At 37.8% G+C, this 19,170-nt stretch overlaps 1 protein-coding gene and 1 non-coding gene across 2 annotated transcripts in view; both read right to left on the bottom strand.

The window, feature by feature from the left end:
• LOC141601171 (uncharacterized) overlaps window positions 1-19,170 on the bottom strand; it is a 169,798-nt gene that overhangs the window by 51,859 nt on the left and 98,769 nt on the right. The window lies entirely within an intron of this gene.
• Window positions 16,821-16,927, bottom strand: LOC141604356 (small nucleolar RNA R71). Its single transcript, XR_012526059.1, has one exon. It is a non-coding gene; the product is annotated as a small nucleolar RNA R71 (small nucleolar RNA).

Below are 19,170 nucleotides of genomic sequence, written 5' to 3'. Positions count from 1 at the left end.
ATTTATGTGATTTTTCATCAAAAATTCATAAATCATGCATAAAGACTTCATTATAGCCAAATATTTTACACACATCTTGTAAAATTGCATGTGACAACATACTAAATTTCTATGACCAGATTCGAAATATAACTCATATTAACCTATTTACTCATTGAAATACGATTTTAACTTGAAAAATCCATATTTCGAGCAATACAACTCATTTTATTATGAACATTTACAGGCCATCAGTAGATAATATATGTGAAAACATATCCAAAAGCCACTGAAAAAATTGAAGTTTAGTTATTTTTCGTCCAAAAATGACATTTTTATCATAAAAATCACATTTTAATGCCAATATTATATAAAATGAACAATAAAATCCAAAAACAAACCAAAATGTCCTAAAAATCACTTAGGACCATAAACTTTTAACATGCAAATTTATTTTAAGGTTTATCTTCATAAAACCAAATTAATTAGTTTTGTATGTTAATCATATAACTCGGAAAAACTATAAACCGATTTGCATGCAAACAACCTAAGGCTCTTGATACCGCTTGTTATAATAATAATCTCATTATATAGTATATTCATATATGTGACATTTTAATTTAGTCATAAAATTAAAACTAGATCTTATGCATGCAAACTTGAATAAGAATAAAGAAGAAATCGTCTTTCTTACTATAGGAGTTTCGGATTTTTGGGCACAAATGAGTTCTCCTTCTCACTTGTTCTTGAGCTTTCCTTATATGGATGAACAAAGGATCCAAAGAAGAATCCCTCCCAAAAGTGAATACCCAAGGTAACCTCTTAAAAGACTAATATTATTAGAACTTGAACAATATTAATCTTACTAAAAACTGACCCAAAATATTTGTTTTGATCTCTTGTAATTTCAGCCAAGAGAGGAAGGATGAAGGAGTAATTTCTCTCTAAAATTTCTATAAGTTTTAGATGATAATAGAATGAATAATACACTAGTAAAAATGTAGTGTATATGTGCAAAATAGAGTAAAAACCCTTGGCTTTTACCATGCAAAAACCGGTTGGAGGAGAGGAGGATGCCCAATGCATGAGCAAGTTTTTCTACCCAAGAAAACATAGGTATGCATGGCTATATTAGGTTGCAATCATCATGTTTTCCACTTCAAATAATTAACACAATTTAAACCCAATACTCCCTCCTTTTTTTCGGCACTTATATAAAATGGGAGGTCCATTTTATATTTGTCATTTGTCAATTGTCACATGTTATTAGTCATGTGAACTTGTAATGTATTTTTAACGTATTAAAAATCAACGTATTAATAAAAATACGTCATGTACAAAATCGACTTAGTAATTCATAATTACTTGTACCAAAACGGTTTATCAATTATAAATCACAACGTCTTGTATTTATAATAAATTATTCATTCAGTTTCAATTGTTTCGTAAACAATAATTTTATCTAACTAATAAAACAATTTGATTACTTAGACCGTATCTTATTTAATCGAATTACAATAAGACACGTCAATAATACTCACAAAATCGTCCGTCAATTTTAAGCAATTTAATTAACCCGTATCGACATACGATCAATTAAATAATCAATTAAGAGTGTCACCCTTTAGGTATGACCTAAGGGGATCAACTGATCACCACCGTCGCACGACAGTAATGTCAAACTCTAGGCAGCCAATCATTACCGATATGTGTGGACCAGTTGACTGTAAAATATTACATCCCACATGTATTCTTAAAATGAGATTTAAACATGTGATTATCATGATCAACAGTTGTGATTGCATTATTGTCGGAGGACACATATTCCAACATAACCAATATTGTTTCACAGTCAATCATGCTCAACTTAAATCAATAAATAGCAATGTCAAATATATTAACTCAGAAATGAAGTAAAAGCTCGTATAAGACCGTCAGAGTATAGTATAAACTCAATAAGATCGCTACCTCCAAAACTCGTGCAATATTTCTCAGTATGACAATCATATGATATATCAAGTGAACTCACACAGGAAAATTCATTATTTAACATAAGTGCGTAGGATTAAATCTTGCCTCAGCAGAAGACCGTCGCAGCAAATGTTCAGGTATGCTAAAGAGGCTCTTCTACAAACTCGGCGCCTATTATAATTATAACATTACAAAGTAAATATCGCTACAAAATAAATACGCAACAACACTAAGCTATACACGACCTAGGCCGAGACCAAGACCTCACCTAGGCCATGGCTTGGCCGCTGTCAGGCCACGTCTAGGCCACTGGCAGACCACGACTAGGCCACGACAACCCGAGACATCCCCCACGGCCGAGACACGTTCACACACACACACACCCGACACCCTATGGTCTCCCTTTTGTCCGTTTTTCAGTCATATACTTAGTATTATACCGTCTTATCATAGTAATAACAATATCTCCCAATTAACATGCTAATTAACGAATTAGGGTTTGAGACAAATCATAAAAATTATTAAAAACTATCATAAAATGAATTAGGAAAAGTATTACTACACCAAATAAGACCTTCGATAACGATCGGATAATGCAATTACCGTTATTAAATAGAAACACGAAGCCGTTATTGCAACGACTGTTGTTAAATATATACCACGGTTATATACAAACACACGATCGTTATATAACATCAATAACGGATCTATAATACCGTTATCACAACTCAAGAACCGTTATAAAATTGTTGTTAAATATGTTTATGGCAACGGGTATACTCTTAAGAAACCGTTACCCGGTGTCCTAGTTTACTATTGACAACGGTTTAGTGGTTCCAAAACCATTGTTAAATATTATATATGATAACGGTTCATTTCGTTATCTTATTTAACTAAATGTCAAAATTTAGCAACGGTTTTATTGCGTGCAAAACCGTTGTTATATTTATCAATTGACAACGGTATGTAACCTTTATCTATTTTTATTGATGAAACTTTGACAACGGTGCTTCTTAAATAAACCGTTGTAAAAGTTTTGAACTCGACAACGGTTATCGTTCGTTATCTTATATTTTTGGCTGTTTGAATGGGAGGAAAAAGATGTCAACGGTTATTTATCTAAATAAAACCGTTGTCAAATAATTGTTTACAACGAGTTGTTTTTAACCGTTATCGTTTTTAATAATTATTTTTTTTAAAAAAAATGATTTTAGCTTGTTCTAGTAGCTACTGAAAATAGCATTTTTTCATCAGCGTTTGTAGCAGCTGCTGGAATGCTATTGTTCAGCTGCTGCTGAAAATAGCATTCCAGCAGCTGTGCACTGCAAAAATTCAATCGTGCATCAAAATATTACACCCCGTGGTCAATTAAACCAAGTTTCAAAACAGTACAAACAGGATGATCAAAAGCCAAAACACAACTTCCTCAAAAAAACAAAAGAAGCCAATACACAATGGCTCTATATATACACACACATACATAATGCATGAGCAAACTATTGAGACTCCGCTAATGAAACAACATAACTGGCCCACATATTTCTCAACAGGTTGATGTCCTCTGGCAAATATTCTGGGGCTTTATTGATTATTAGTGGAAACTACAATTCAAAATATATAATCAAAATAGATATAATACATGGAAGTATACAGAGTTGAAATAAATTTACGTCTAAAATAGTTTTTCAATCACACTAACCCGTATCGGAATGATAGAAAGTTTTCCGTTGATAACCTCCCACATGGACTGACAAACGTAAAAGGCGCATTGTTTGTCGTCTGGTGCTTTAGGAGACTATTATATAAATCACACACAAATCAGCTGAATTAGATAATGAACCTCTCGTATAAAAATTAACTAATGATACGAGTAATTATTAAGAATACACTTACAAATGGCGTGATAAAATTGGGAACAATGTTGTTTTTATACTTCCCAAGTGGACATAAATTTTTTTTTGCTTCAAAAACACTAATTTAAAAATATACACACATGTCATTATTATTTGCATATATATGGCTCAAGTCATACAATAACAAATGACATTATTAAAGGTTGTAAACTTACTCAGTTATCATCCTTACACAACTGTCAGAGGGTTTGCCTTCGTGAGAGTCAATCCAGTACACTGTTTTGTGTCCACTTGGATTGCCAGTAGCACCCAATGCTTCCTATTCAATTTGGGACATTGAGCTGTTAGTTCATTTACACGCATTTAAGCATGTTAATAATAAATTTATAGAACCGTGATTCATTACAATAATCACGTACTATTCATACATAATCTCATTATAGGGGGCAAGCCATAGTTTTTTGGTCGACATCAACCGACGAGCGATACTATTGATTTGTTCTTCGTATGAAATTCTGTGCACAGAGAACGCCATAGGTGTAACACCCCCATTTATTTAGGAGCCTTTAGCTAGACATTCCCAAATAAATAGGGTTGTTACCATCTCGGTTTCCCGAGGTAGTGAATAACAAAGTACAACAAACCAAGGTACTTTAAATTAAAACTTTAGTGAATACATGTTTATTATAAATTAACGAACTAAAACTTAATATAAATTATAACAACTTGCAGCGGAAATAAATAAAGTGATATTATTATTCTATGTGATCTAGACTTCAACTACGGTCCAAGTCGAGCTCTCACCCCAATGCTCCCAAGTCAGGTAATCTTTAGTACCTGTCAAAACTGCTCCCCATAAAATGGTTCACCGCAGGTGTTCACGAATACACTGTCAACCACGAGGTTGAGTAGGAAACTAAACAATGAATGAGAATAAAGCAACCTGCAATATCACTGATACACAAATAAACTCTACCACCACAATCCCGTTTACTCCACACCACCGCACACAGTCACTTCTAGACACACAGTCATACTCCACTTCTAGACACAAAGTCATACTCCACTTCAAGACACACAGTCATACTCCACTTCAAGACACAAAGTCATACTCCAGGACACACAATCCAATGGACACATAGTCCCGCCTCAGACACACAGTCCGGATATACAAGACACACAGTCCCGCCTCAGACACACAGTCTGGATACACACAAAAATCATCTCCCAACTCCAACAACAATCAATAATAATGACATAAGGCAGAAAATCAAGAAAGATAATAAAGGTCGCTGTAAACAGTTAAACTTAACCTTCACCTATCCACCGCCTCATACTTTTAATCCATCTTTAGCAATAACAGAATTGAGTAGTTCTCTACCTGGCAAGCATATCCAATTAAGCAGCTCAAAGCGCTCCAAATAATTTAAGCACACGAACCCGATTATAAATTCTTCACAAATCGTCACCTAACATAAATATATAACTCAATTCAATTATTTATTTGTAATTATAATTTATTATATTAATTATTCAATATTAATTATTTACTTTATTTATACTTCATTATTAATTATCATTATTAATTATCATATTTTATTCATAACCTATTATTATTAATTATTATGATATATAAAAAAACCCGCATCAAACCCAACTTAGAAACCCGAGTCACCCAAATCAAAACCCGTCACAAACAAACAAACCAAACACCCTACCCATACCCATGCATTCCCGTGTAAACAACCCCAAACACAACCATTCATACGGTTTATAAACCGTATATAGCAACCCCCCATTAGCAGCCACCAAACACGCCTTTCTCGCCACCGAGACACACCACGGCAACAACCACCAGTAGCCTGCACCACCACGACCCCAGACGACCTCCAATCAGCAGCTCAACCTGTAATACTCCGTATTTATGAGTCTTTGGGTACTCTATCGAGTAGGCCTTACTCTGTCGAGTAAGGGTGAGTTGCGTTTTAAAATAGTTTCTGACCTGTTGGGTACTCGATCGAGTAACTAGGATACTCGATCGAGTAAGGGGGCACTCGATCGAGTACCTTAGCTACTCGATCGAGTAGCCGGTTCATTCTGGGAGTTTTTCTCGGGTTTTGTTAATTATGCGATTAAGGTATATAATCTTTTCCGTCATCATTCTAAACACTTTTTCAAAACCTAATTTACTGTCAAAGAGAGAAAGCAAGTACGTTCATCATCTTAATCGCATTGTTAGCAAATCCCGGAGTTTTGAAGGTCGGTTTTTATCGTTTGTTATACCGTTGAAATCCTTGCGTCGAGGGTAAGATCTATGTACCCTTTTTATTGTTTTTCCTTTAAGTTGGTTAAACCCTAATATGGGGATTTGGGGGTTTTGTGTAGATTGTGATTTGGTAGTGTTTATGTGTTTGTAGGATAGGAGAAGGTTTTGTAGAAGAGGCTTTTTGATACAGCTGTTGATACCGTCTGACGGTTGTGCTTTCCAGGTAGGATTTCCTACTCAGTATTAGTCCCATAATGGGATGATTGTTGATGTGTTGAGATTGATTGTTTGATATAGTAATTGTATTGTGACGGCTGTGATTGTGATTGATTGTTCTCTGGTTCTCGAGATGCGTTCTCGGCTGAGTGGAGTCACTTGCGGGAGTGGCTTCACGCCCTAGTTTTGCCCTTCGTGGAACCCGCCACGGAAGGGGATGTGCACATTAATGGACAGGGTTATCGCTCGGTATGATGAGCGGGGCTTAGGTGGGAACGGCTGCGGTCCCCCACTGGCAGGGCTGGTCCAGTGGACAGTCGGTGATTGAGATTGTTGGAATTGGTGTGATGGTGTGTGTGTGTGTGACGGTTAAGCTGTCTGCTTATCTTATTGTTGGTATATTAAATTGTGTGATTAGTACTGACCCCGTTTAAGTGTTTTAAAAACTGTGGTGATCCATTCGGGGGTGGTGAGCAGTTATTGAGCAGGTATGATATGACGCGTATGGGATAGCTGGGTTGAGTCATCACGTGGCAGTTAGAAGTCTTCCGCTGTGTCAGACGATGTTTTATAGCTTTGATAGTTTTAGCAGTAGACCGTCTGAGAATCTTGTATTTCTTTTTATCAGTTTGGAATTGCTATCTAATCATTTTAAACTTTATTTACTTTTAAAGTTGTTTCGTTATTGTCTTATGAATATCATGCCTCGGGTAACCGAGATGGTGGCATCCTTATACCTGAGTGGTCCTGGTAAGGCACTTGGAGTATGGGGGTGTTACACAACCCTCCTCTACAACCCGCAAAGTCACGCCCTAGGAGCCACAACCACGAACACCAAAACCGAAAACCCGACAGCATACCTACCCGACATCACACCACCTCTGGACACCACCGTCATCACCACTGACCAACGGTGGTTTCAGGGGTGGTCCTTCCTCCTCTTAACCCATCAACCATACCCCAGCATCAACCCTACACCGGCAACTACATCACAAGGAATCCCTCCCCTGTTTTCACGTTTTTCCGAAAACACCATCACAAACCACCACCTACGGTCACAACGACGCCACCCACTAGGTCTAATACACCACCAGCATCCTTCCCCACCATACCCAGGTCAAGGCAACGAGTACATAAGTGGTTCTATCGGTTTTATACAACAAGTCTGCCCTAGGTCGCAATTCCGGCAACCACTGTACCAAGCACCACCTCCGACCACCTCATTACCACCCTTAGGATCGCCCAATGCCGACAAGACCAACCATCCAAGTCCCAGGTCAAATCGTCATGTATACACGAGTTTAAACCCGTCTTAACTACCCACGGCAGCCACCCTTTAGACGCCGACACCGCCACACACGGTGGTCAATGATGGTCACAAACAGGCTTACTAGATTCACGGTGGTCAAACGTAACTACTAAGGTCAATGTCGTGTATCATGGTGGTGTATACGGTGGTATATGATTGTCTTATTTTTACGGTGTATCGAATTGTAAATAAACGATTAAATTATGTTTCCATCTTACCTTTTTATCGCTAATAGCTTCTCCCGTCTCCAAAATATCCTTCTCTTCTTTTATGAATTACTGTTCAGATTATTAGGTATTTATAGTCTAGAATTAGAGAGCATATGAGGCCAATTAGGAAACCTTTACTTTTTCGATTATTACTATATAATTACTATACAATTATTATACTTATTATTTTATTATTAAATCCCGATTCAAATCTCGACTACTACTCATATTAGGCCTTAATATAATCAGCCCAATTATATACATCACACGGCCCAAGGCTTAATTAACTTTTAAGTATAATTCCGACTAAACACTTACTTTATTATTCAATTAACGTCTTATTTGTAATTATTATTAGCAATACCTTTAATTAATTATTAAATTACATAAATTATTAATATCTCATTTACTAAATTACGGGGTATTACATTAGGACTCAAGAATCCGTAGGCGTGAATTGGGACCTTCCACTCAGCAAACTGGTTATTCAGGTACCTATTACGCACATGGAACGAAGAATGTTATTGTAATTGATAATTTAAACAAACATCATTATTCGTAAATGGAAATGACTAAATAGTTTTATTAATAAAAATTACTTCATCCAAATCAAAATGTGAACAACATCTAAATTGTCAAGGTCGACAAATTCCATCAGTTGCTTCGGGTCCAGTGCGGTTATATCAGTTGTGCCCATAATTTCCTCTTCAATGTTAACCATGACTACATCCCCTCTAGGTGACCTCTTTACAGCCAGGTTGTGCAAAGCCTTCAGCAAAGTAGTTTTCATTTTTTTCTTATATTCACACGATTCATAATAAGAATCATAAGCAGGCTTGACTGCAACAACTTTCGTAGCTGGCTCATATTGTATGTCCTGTGGTTTTGTTTTTGGGGAAGACGCAGTCCTTTCGGTGACCTTGTCCGTTGACTTAGTAGTAATTGCTTTAGCTGCCATCATGGCTTTGCTTAACTTCTGCAAATGTAAAGATTAAAGACTTACGATATGTTAATATTCGTACCCTAATATATTTAAAGAACAAGTAATAATTAACCACTAGTATAAAAACATTAATTTACGGCTCTCTATTTGAGGCGTTTTTATCAAAACGCCGCAAATAGAAATCAAGTTATTTTTATTTTTTATAAACACAATCCTATTTGAGGCGTTTTCTTATAAATAACGCCTCAAATACAACATATGAGGCGTTTTTTGAAAAAAACGCATCAAATAGTCATCATTAATAATAATAAAAAAAAGGCAGATCTCCTTTAACTTATAACCTCTTCAATCAGCACTCAACATTCATTCATCAGCCATAAGCCAATAACTCGTAACCCGCCTTATCACCCCTCGGTCATCACCCTCAACTTCAACACCGTCCAAGGCGGACCACCGTACTCCGTGCATCACTCTTGACTACCATCGACACCATTTACTATCGTTGGCCACCACCCACGATGCTCGATCAACCGACTCCCACATCACCCCTAGCACTTTTTCTCTACACACATCCCTCTCTCTTGACAGCATCATCGCTCTCTCTCTCTCTCTCTCTCTCTCTCTCTCTCTCTCTCTCTCTCTCTCTCTCTCTCCGCTTGTTCAACTCTCATTCACCAGGTCTCGCCGCCCATTTTTATTTCATTCCTACCAAATTGATTTGGGACCTCAAGGTATATTTTTGGAACCTAGGATTTTGTTTTTTATTTATAATTGGGTAAAATTAACAATATTTTTTGTAGATTTGGCTTCACTATGTTATAATGATATAAATTGAATGTCTAAGATATTCGATTATTTTGCTAACTAGAGACTTTGAAGTTCGGGTATTCAATATGATATTGAGATGGAGTCCAAGTTGTCAAGGAATTCAGTCAAAATGATAAAGTAGAGAAGTAGAGAGAAATGGTGAATCAGACAGAGTCAAGTTGTCTCATCTTGGTCCAAAGCCTTAGGGGGTCCTGAAAGAGGATGCAAATGGAATGTAAGCAGGAAGCAAGTTGCTATTGTTTATCGCAATACTAGAGTAGCAAATATTTTGCTAGCTAGAGACTTTGAAACTCAGGGAGTTCCCATTTCCCACTGTGACACTAATTTGTAGTACAATGTTTGGGGTTGATCTTCTAGGGAGTTGATAAAATTATGTATATATGACATGAATTTGTTGACTGCTGATTTCAGGTTAGCAAAATGGCTATCAGATAAATGGGCACACCAATTTTGTTCTGAATTTCAAAGTGCCTTCAGGGTATGTGTTTAGCTTCCATCTTATGTTAATTTTAATGAATTTCGGAGATTTTCATTATGTTAATCGTGTTGCTGCTCTGCCAATATATGATGTGTGCTTCGGGTGCAGGTTACTGATCTGAGAAAAAGCCTCAACACTGAAAGTTATGCTTCTAATCAGGCAAGTGATCTGAATTATGTTACTAACCCGAGCTCTTCATTTGGGGTTATAGATGTTCTCTTTAAACCTTCTGTAAGTCGTTGGATGTATGTACGTACACTAGCCTAGTTATATTTTTTTATAACTTTATTTGATTGTTCTTGTTATTGTTTGTCAGACTTGCGCTATTATTTCAAACGGATCAAGCTCTACTATTTAGGTGTGTTAAAGCTTACTACATGAAGTTCTCTTACAATATTCTATTGGTCATCTTATGAAAATATCTAAGAAACATAATGATTCTAATAATGCTTTTTCTTAGCTCTGTTCGACTAATAAAATTCTTGATTTTTCAACTCCGTTTGCATACGCTGAAATTGCAAAGTTAAGACTTAACTGATTTACCTAGATTTTTAAGAGATGAAATATATTATATTTTTTCTCTGTTAGACTTCAAAGTTATGCTTCATATGAAAAATTGGGGCTTTCGTTATAGATAAGATTTCCATTTTGTTTTTTGTACAAGGATTGCGAAGTTGTGTTGAGTTGAAGTTATTGAGAAAAATTGAGCTTTTGCTATTTTCGGCCCCCTTATCTACTGCTACATCCAAAACGCCGCAAAAGATCCTTTTTTTGGCGCCGCAAATAAATATTTTTTTACTAGTGAACGTCTACATATAGGTACCTCGGGGATGATAATATTGATGAGGTTGTCAGGCCATTGCACATAAGAGCTTAGGGCTTCTTTCAAATAAGTGACCTCCTCATTAGGAAATGGTACTTTTACTTCCCCATACTCTTTATATAATTGGGACACTTCCACTTTCCTGCATTTGTCACGAAGGGGTATACCATGAACCTTAACTTGTTGAAGCCGGTCGTAAATGAACACGTATCCCCTGGCAACATCAACTTTCTGTTTCCCATGTAAATAGAACAGACGACAAGCCACCTTGTAATCGCCCTTAACGACAGCTTTAGTCAATTAGTACACATACATTCACTACCTTTAATAAATTTCATAAGTAAAAAATGTGTATGATATGAATAATTATAAACTAGCAGCTATTACCTTTTTCGGTGTTGAGAAGAATATCTGATCATCAACTACCTCCACCTCATCCTGTGTCACGTCCTTCCTGGGTTCATCTTCCTCTTCAACTGCCTGATATCGATCCTCAGCTCCCACCTCAGTCTCATTTGCCATTTCCTTCTCCCTTGCCATGTCCTCCTCGGCTTCCTTCTGTATATTAACACTTGTCCATATAACACGTACTGATTTTCCAAATCATATAACACACTATATATAAGACATAAATATTATTACCTCTTTTTCCTCCTCCTCCTCCTCCTCCTTCTCCTCCTCCTCGTCCTCGTCCTCGTCCTCGTCCTCGTCCTCCTCGTCCTCCTCTGCTTCCTTTATGACTTCTTGAACCATATCCAACTCTTTTTCGGTTGGCTTTTCCCAAGTTTCCAACATTCTCAACATTAACCTGGCTATTTTCTGTAGCTTTGTAGTAGAAATTAATGTCAGCATATATACTTATAAATTACGTTGGTTCAAATACAGTATTTATACGGTTACCTTCTTGGAGTCATCACCACTCATCATCCTTCGACTAGTTTTCCCAAAAAAATTAGTGATACCAACATGCGTCGATACCCCTCTCACACGACCTGGATGCTCTGCTTTGTCGATTGCCCTAGAAAGAATGTCATCACGTCCTTGAGGCTTCCATTTTCAACATGATCATTAACCCAAATACCTTCATCATGATCATCTCGTGTATATATGTTTGGAATGTTAACATTTTCAACATCATTACTAAATTACGATATAGCACTGTGATCAAGGCCTTCAAATTCGACGTCTTCATCATCTGAAATTCGGCGATGGCAAGATAGAACAACTGACCACTTCTTATCCATAGGATCGGTAACATAAAACACTTGTTTTGCTTGTGACGCTAATATAAAAGGATCGTCCTTGTTTCCAACCTTGTCAAAATTTACTAATGTGAATCCTAAATCATCCTTTCTAACACCATTGTTTTTGTCAACCCACTTGCACCGAAATAGAGGTATCTCAAAATCCATGTAGTCTAAAACCAATATCTCTTGAATAACTCCATAATATTGCATTGTACACAAAATAGGATTTTTATCTTTTGAACTAGCAAACTATATTGCCTCAGAATCTATGCAAACTCCACTGTTTTATATTGTGCTCGCCTCATCTTGAATGCGGGTTTAGAAAGTGTACCCATTGATCGCATACCGGCTATAAAAAGTTGCACGAGCATCAGGACCGAAAGCGATATGTCGTAGGCTGGTTGAGAAATCATCATTTGGGTTGTCATCATTGTAAATAGTATCCTTATACTAGTCACTAAATTAAGTGTAATTCTCATTTGCATACCATCTTTCGTTCTTATGAGAGTGTTTTCCCTTAAGGTAACGCTGGTGTTCCATACTGTAAGGCTGGATATGATCATCGTTAAAAAGAACGTATGTATGAGCTCTATGTCGTATGTCAGATGACATATCCTTGGAAACATGACCCCTTACACCTTTACATTCATCCAGTCACTATAACGATTCGTAGGAGCTCCAATTAACTCATCCAAGGAGAGGTACGCGTAACAATACGAAAGAGCTTCATCGATAATTGCTCGCTCAGCAATACACCCCTCTGGACGATACCTATTAGATGTGTAATCCTTGTAAACTTTCATCAATCGTTCGAATGGGTACTGATATCTCAAATACACTGGCCCCAGATACAAAACCTCCGGACTAGGTGGACAGTCAAATGAACCATGATAGTAATAAATGAGGGAGGAAAATACATTTCAAACTGACAAGGACTGGTGACGAGGATGTCCTGCAAAGTTTCCACTTCATCGGGATCAATGACTTTACTGTTGAATGATTTGAAGAAATAGCAAAATCTAATTATAGCATGTCGAACCTTTGGAGGTAGAATGGAACGAACGGCCACAGCTAGTAGTTGTTGTATCAATATATGACAGTAATGTGACTTTAAACCAGTAAGTTTTAGATCCTGCAATGAAACAAGGCTTCTAATATTAGATGAATATCCCTCTAGCACCTTAATACCATGCAAGCATTCGCAAAACTCTTTTTTCTCCTTTTTTGAAAGAGTAGGAGCTGCAGGCGGCAAAAAAGTCTGATTTCCTTTTGTTTTAGCTGCCAGCTCGGGCCTAATACCCATCTAAGCCATATCATCCCTAGCTGCCTTGTTGTCTTTTGTCCTACCCGGAACATTCAGCAGATTATTGATTATATTATCACAAAAGTTTTTTTCAATGTGCATAAAATCTAGGCAATGTCTAACCGAAAGGTCACGCCAGTACGGAAGTTTGGTAAAAAAATATGGTTTTTTTTATAACCACGAGTAAAAACTTAGGTCCCTTCTTCCCATAAGTTATCTCAATATCTGTCACTTTCTCATACACTTCATGACCATTCAAAATCTGAGGACTCCCACGCTGCTCAGGACACCCATTAAACACCTTATAAAGCATACGATAATGATGATCAGGGCATAACCATCAACGATTTCCCATGTACACATGTTTGCGATAATGCTTTAAATATTCTGATTCAACATCCCCCCCACACAATGGGCAAGCCACTTTTCCATGTGCAGTATGTGCAGAAAGATCGTCGTACGCCGGAAAGTCAGTTATTATACACAATAACATAGCTCTCAGATTGAAACTTTCCTTCTTATAACCATCAAACACTGGTATCCCACTTTCCCACAGAATCTTTAGATCATCTAGAAGTGGTTCCAAATACACATCTATGTCATTTTCAGGTTGTCGAGGGCCACATATTAACAACGACAACATCAGATACTTCTGTTTCATGCAAACCCATGGGGTAAATTATAGATGGCCAACACAACTGACCAAGTACTGTGTTGGGTACTCATGTTTCCATGAGGGTTCATTCCATCTGTGGAGAGCGCTAGACGCAAGTTCCTTGATTCTTTGGTGAAGTCAGGATATTTAGCGTCAAACTCTTTCCACTGTTGACCATCCGCTGAGTGTCTTAACTTTCCATCTTCAATCCTTCCACTATTATGCCAAGTCAACATTCATGCATCTTCTTCGTTCAAATAAATCCTTATAAATTGATGTGACCATAATTAGCGCATATTTAGCCCCCGAATTAACCTTGTTCCCATGCTTTTTAGTGCATATTTGGGTCATTTCTTATCTTTAGTTCTTTGTTTTGCATATTCTTTGAGATTTTGATCCCTTGGTAGGAAAGGAGTAAGAATCTTGCATTTTCATGGCAAAACGAGACTAAATTGATCGAATTTAATGACCAAGCATCAAGGAGAGACAAGATTAGAAGGCCTTTGTACATATTATAGTAGAAGAGCAATGCTGAGAAAGGATCCTTGAGTCCCCAAAGAAATCCCCAAGGAATTTATGAAGAAAAGGGAAGAAAAGAAGAAGATGTCTTGCTGAGTGACAATCCGTGCGGATTGTCACCAATCCGGCCGTCCCCCAGCTGCACAATCCGTGCGGCTTTGCTCGAATCCGCTCGGATTCCACCTCCACAATCCGCCCGGATTCCCACGAATCCGCTCGGACCCCATCACCAGAATCCGCCCATCCCGACCTTATTCCGCCCGGATTCCAGCACAGCGTGATTTCCTCTTCTCCAAGCTACGAAGAAAGAAGCCCTTCCTTCGAAAAATACCGGCTCCTCCTTGCTCAATCTAAAAAGTGTAATTACTAGTTTAGCCCTTAGTTAACCCTAATGCATCCTCCCTAATTTCCACTATAAATACCCCATTAGTCTAATTAGAGGAGCAGGTTCTTCTTATCAATAATTAGAGTAGTTAATATCAATCAAATCTCTCTTTAGTATTGTAATCAACAATTAATCAAGTTCTAATACAAGTTTTATTTCCTTAATCTCTCTTTTGTTCATCCTTTATTTTGGGTAATTGAAGATTATTTGGGTTATTGTTGGGAGATTGACAACCTCTCAATCAAGCATTCAAGTACTTCTTTTATCTTTGCTTTATTATTGGAATCATTAGTAGGTATAATCTCTTAATCCCTTTTTAATTATTGTTAATTACTTTCATTTATTCATCATGTTTCATATTGTTGGTATGATTGACAACCTTGCTAGCATGATTAACATGATAATGAGTGAGTAGTCTCTTAGCTAGGGTTAAATGGGTGATTAGGGGAAACCAACATGGGGAATGATTCATGCTTAAATTAATATGCTTTCATATTTTATTTGCTTGCTTGTTTTGATCTCAACTCATGCACATGTTATGTTTGATGAAATGCTAAGCCTATGAATCCTTGCATTTACCACCATCACCTATCTTTTCAATGAGACTTGTAAGACATAACCCAACTCGAGTCTCATTAGACCATGCAAGTTGTTGAGTAGGGAAGATTAAGTCGACTTGTAGGTGTTGTACAATCTAATCGATTCGGCTCCGGGACCCAAACTTTCCTAGGATTGTAAGATATAACCCAACTCAATCCATCACAACAATAATTGCTTGCTTATAATTTGAGAACATGTTTGTATGATCATATCCCATGATTCCCCTATGATCCCATGACACCCTAGTGCTTTTAATCAATTGTTTACACCCCTTTAATTCATCTTGCTTGTTTATTTTCATTGCTATTTTAGTTTAGTGACCTTCTACATCAACCCAATTTGTGACACCCCTTAGACACCACTAGTTGCAATAGAAATCTCATTTCAACTCCCGTCCCTTGGGATCCGACCTTTACTTGCCTCTTTACTAATTGTAGAGTTGTTTGTGAAGTTATAAATTGTGTTTTGATTCGACCGTGACCCAACGACCACATCTTTAATTGTGAACTCGAAACGGACCCGATCAAAAATGGCGTCGTTGCCAGGGACGGTGTTTGTTTGATTTAGATTTCTTTTTATTGTTATTAGTTGTGTCTTTCTTCGCCTTGGGGAAGTAAAACTCCTCACGGTTTGTTCTAATTGTTTTCGAGTTGTTTGATATTTTGCATGTCTAGAAGGTTACAAGGTGATTTGTTACCTTTTGACCGTGAAATCGAAAGAACCTTGACGAACAATAGGAGACTTGTTAGGAGGAATTTAAGAGGTATTAGTGAAGTTGTTCAACCCACTAGTGAGTTCGTCAATCCTTTCACAATAGAAGGAGAGGAGAACCCATTACACAATACCCCACAAAATCCAACTACAATGCCTAAATTCTCGTCACACTCCGTACCCACCGAGGAGAATCTACCAAATGGTACTCCTACACCGCAACATCTAACCGGAAATTTTATTGCCAAGTCCGCCTTCATCCAATTAGTTGAGAGGAGCCAATTTGGGGGGATGCCTAGTGAAGACCCTCATTCTCATATGGAAACCTTTTGCGACTATTGTGATGCAATCTCTCAAACGGGCGTGACTCAAGACCAAATTAGATGGGTCTTATTTCCTTTTTCTTTAATCGGCACCGCGAAGCAATGGTTGAAGGGCCTTGATAAGGCCACCCTCGGAATAGATTCTTGGAAGAAGTTAGCTCTAGCTTTCTACAAAAAATTCTACCCACTGGAAAAGACTAACATGCTAAGAGCTCAAATTACGGGTTTTAAGCAAAGGGATGAAGAATGTTTGTATGAAGCTTGGGAGCGGTTCAAGGGAATTTGTCGCTCATGTCCTCACCATGGACTTAGGAATGGTTTTGGTACAACAATTTTGGAATGGTTTATATGAAGATTCTAGGAACATTCTCAATATGGGATCAAATGGAATGTTCGCCGAAGTTGATGACAATCAAACATGGAACAAGATTGAGGAAATAGCGGTCCATAACTCACAATATAGTAGACCTCGCAAGGCTACTAGAGGAGGAAAGCATGAAGTGGACTCCGTCACTCAATTGGGTGCTCAACTTAGTGCTCACATTGATACAATCAACTTGAAGTTTGAACAAGCTATGGCTAGACTTGATGAAAACTCAAAATCATCAAAGCATCATGTTAATGCCATGGCGGCATCCTCATCAATCCCAAGTGGGATATGTGAGAATTGTGGAACTTTGGGACATGACCAAGGTAAATGTAGGGGAACAAATGAACAAGTGAATGCTTTCCAAGCATACAAGAGTGGTACCCCTTATTCCAATTTTTACAATAAAAACACCAAATTCCATCCAAATCTCTCATACAAAAGCCAAAATGTTCAAAACCCTCAAACAACATACACTCCACCACCCATGAGAAACCAAAATCAAAGACCCTTTTACAATCAAAACCAAGGTTACCAAAATGAAAATCCATACAATCACCAAAATGACCAAGGTTTTGATGTCCAAAAAGCGGTCCTCCAAATGCAAAAGAATCAACAAGAATTTTTCACTCAAATGCAAAAAGATAGCCAAGCAAAGGAAACCACCATCATTAACATTCTAGCTCACACCAAGATGTTGGAAACTCAATTGACTCAACTAGCATCTTCAAGCTCACAAAGACAAAAGGGGTAATTACCACCTCAAAGTAATCCCCCTAGACATGAAACGGTTAGTGCCATTCACTTGAGAAGCGGTATAAGGTATGAAGCACGAAGAAAGCAAGTTTAGGATGAAGTTGTGGAAGCTAGTGAAAAGGAAGAAATTGTGCAAAGCCCCAAAGATGGAGAATCATCAAAAGAAGAAAGTTCAAAGAAAAATGAAGACAAGGTCAAGGAGAAGGAGCCCATTGTGATTAGACTTCCTTTTCCAAGTCGTCAAGCCAAGCCCAAATTTGATGATCAACTTGGAAAGTTCATGGAAATTGTGAAGAATTTGGAAGTCTCAATTCCTTTCACGGAATTAATCAATCACGTGCCGGCGGCCTATGCGAAATACATGAAAGATATCCTCACAAAGAAGAAGTCGATCCGGAAGCTTGAGACTATCGCCTTCACTAAGGTGAGTAGTGCAATACTTCAAGGGAGTTAACCTCCAAAGTTAAAGGATCCGGGAAGCTTCTCAATACCGTGTACCATTGGCGACACGACGATCAACAAAGCCATATGTGATCTAGGGGCTAGTGTGAGTGTCATGCCGTACTCGGTGAGTAAAAGGTTGGGGATGGGAGAGCTTAAATGCACCAACATCACACTCCAAATGGCCGATAGATCGACGAAGACACCATTAGGGATATGGGAAGATGTCCCCGTGCGAATTGGGAAGTTTTTCATCCCGGTGGACTTTGTCATTGTTGATATGGAGGAAGATTCCAACATTCCAATCATTCTAGGAAGACCTTTCCTACACACCGCGGGTGCGGTGATTGATTTGAAACATGGTGAGCTCACTCTAGAAGTGGGAGATGAAAGCATAACTTTTAATCTTGACAAGACTATGAGAGCTCCTCGTTTGCATGAACCATGTTTCATGATTGATCATTATAGCCGAAAGGATGAGAGGAAGAAATCAGAACTCCAATGGAAGAAGAAAATTGAAGATGCTCCATTCAAAGAGCAAGTAAATTGTGACAAGGAGAGCTTGCAAAGCTCATCAAAATCAACCAAGGAAGAAGAGAATGGCCTCATTGGCCAAGAGAAGAAATTGGGAGAGTTGTCTCCATCTAAGCAAGAGATTTTCAATGATCAACTTAATGAAGTTTGTGGTCTTTGGGACAACGAGTTTGAAGGGATTTTTAATCCCTACATTGGTAATGCCATCGATCAAGACCGACAACAAGGGCCAAGGTCTATTGAAGACCTCTTCCATGATAATGAACAAGCTTTCGATTACTTTTTCAAGGTGTTGGGCAACATCAACAACACCTTGGACATGCCCCCTTGACATCTCATCAAGAATGAGAGTTTGGTGAAGTCCTCCCTAAACCACCACTTGTAAATATTTCTAACTCCCTAACTTACATTTCAATTCTTGTATTGCATTTTTTGTCATCTTTGGATTTTTATT

The sequence above is a fragment of the Silene latifolia genome, chromosome 9 (assembly GCF_048544455.1).
Source record: "Silene latifolia isolate original U9 population chromosome 9, ASM4854445v1, whole genome shotgun sequence".
NCBI lineage: Eukaryota > Viridiplantae > Streptophyta > Magnoliopsida > Caryophyllales > Caryophyllaceae > Silene > Silene latifolia.
The sequence above is the reverse complement of the archived record's forward strand: the minus strand, read 5'-3'. Positions and strand labels throughout refer to the sequence as shown.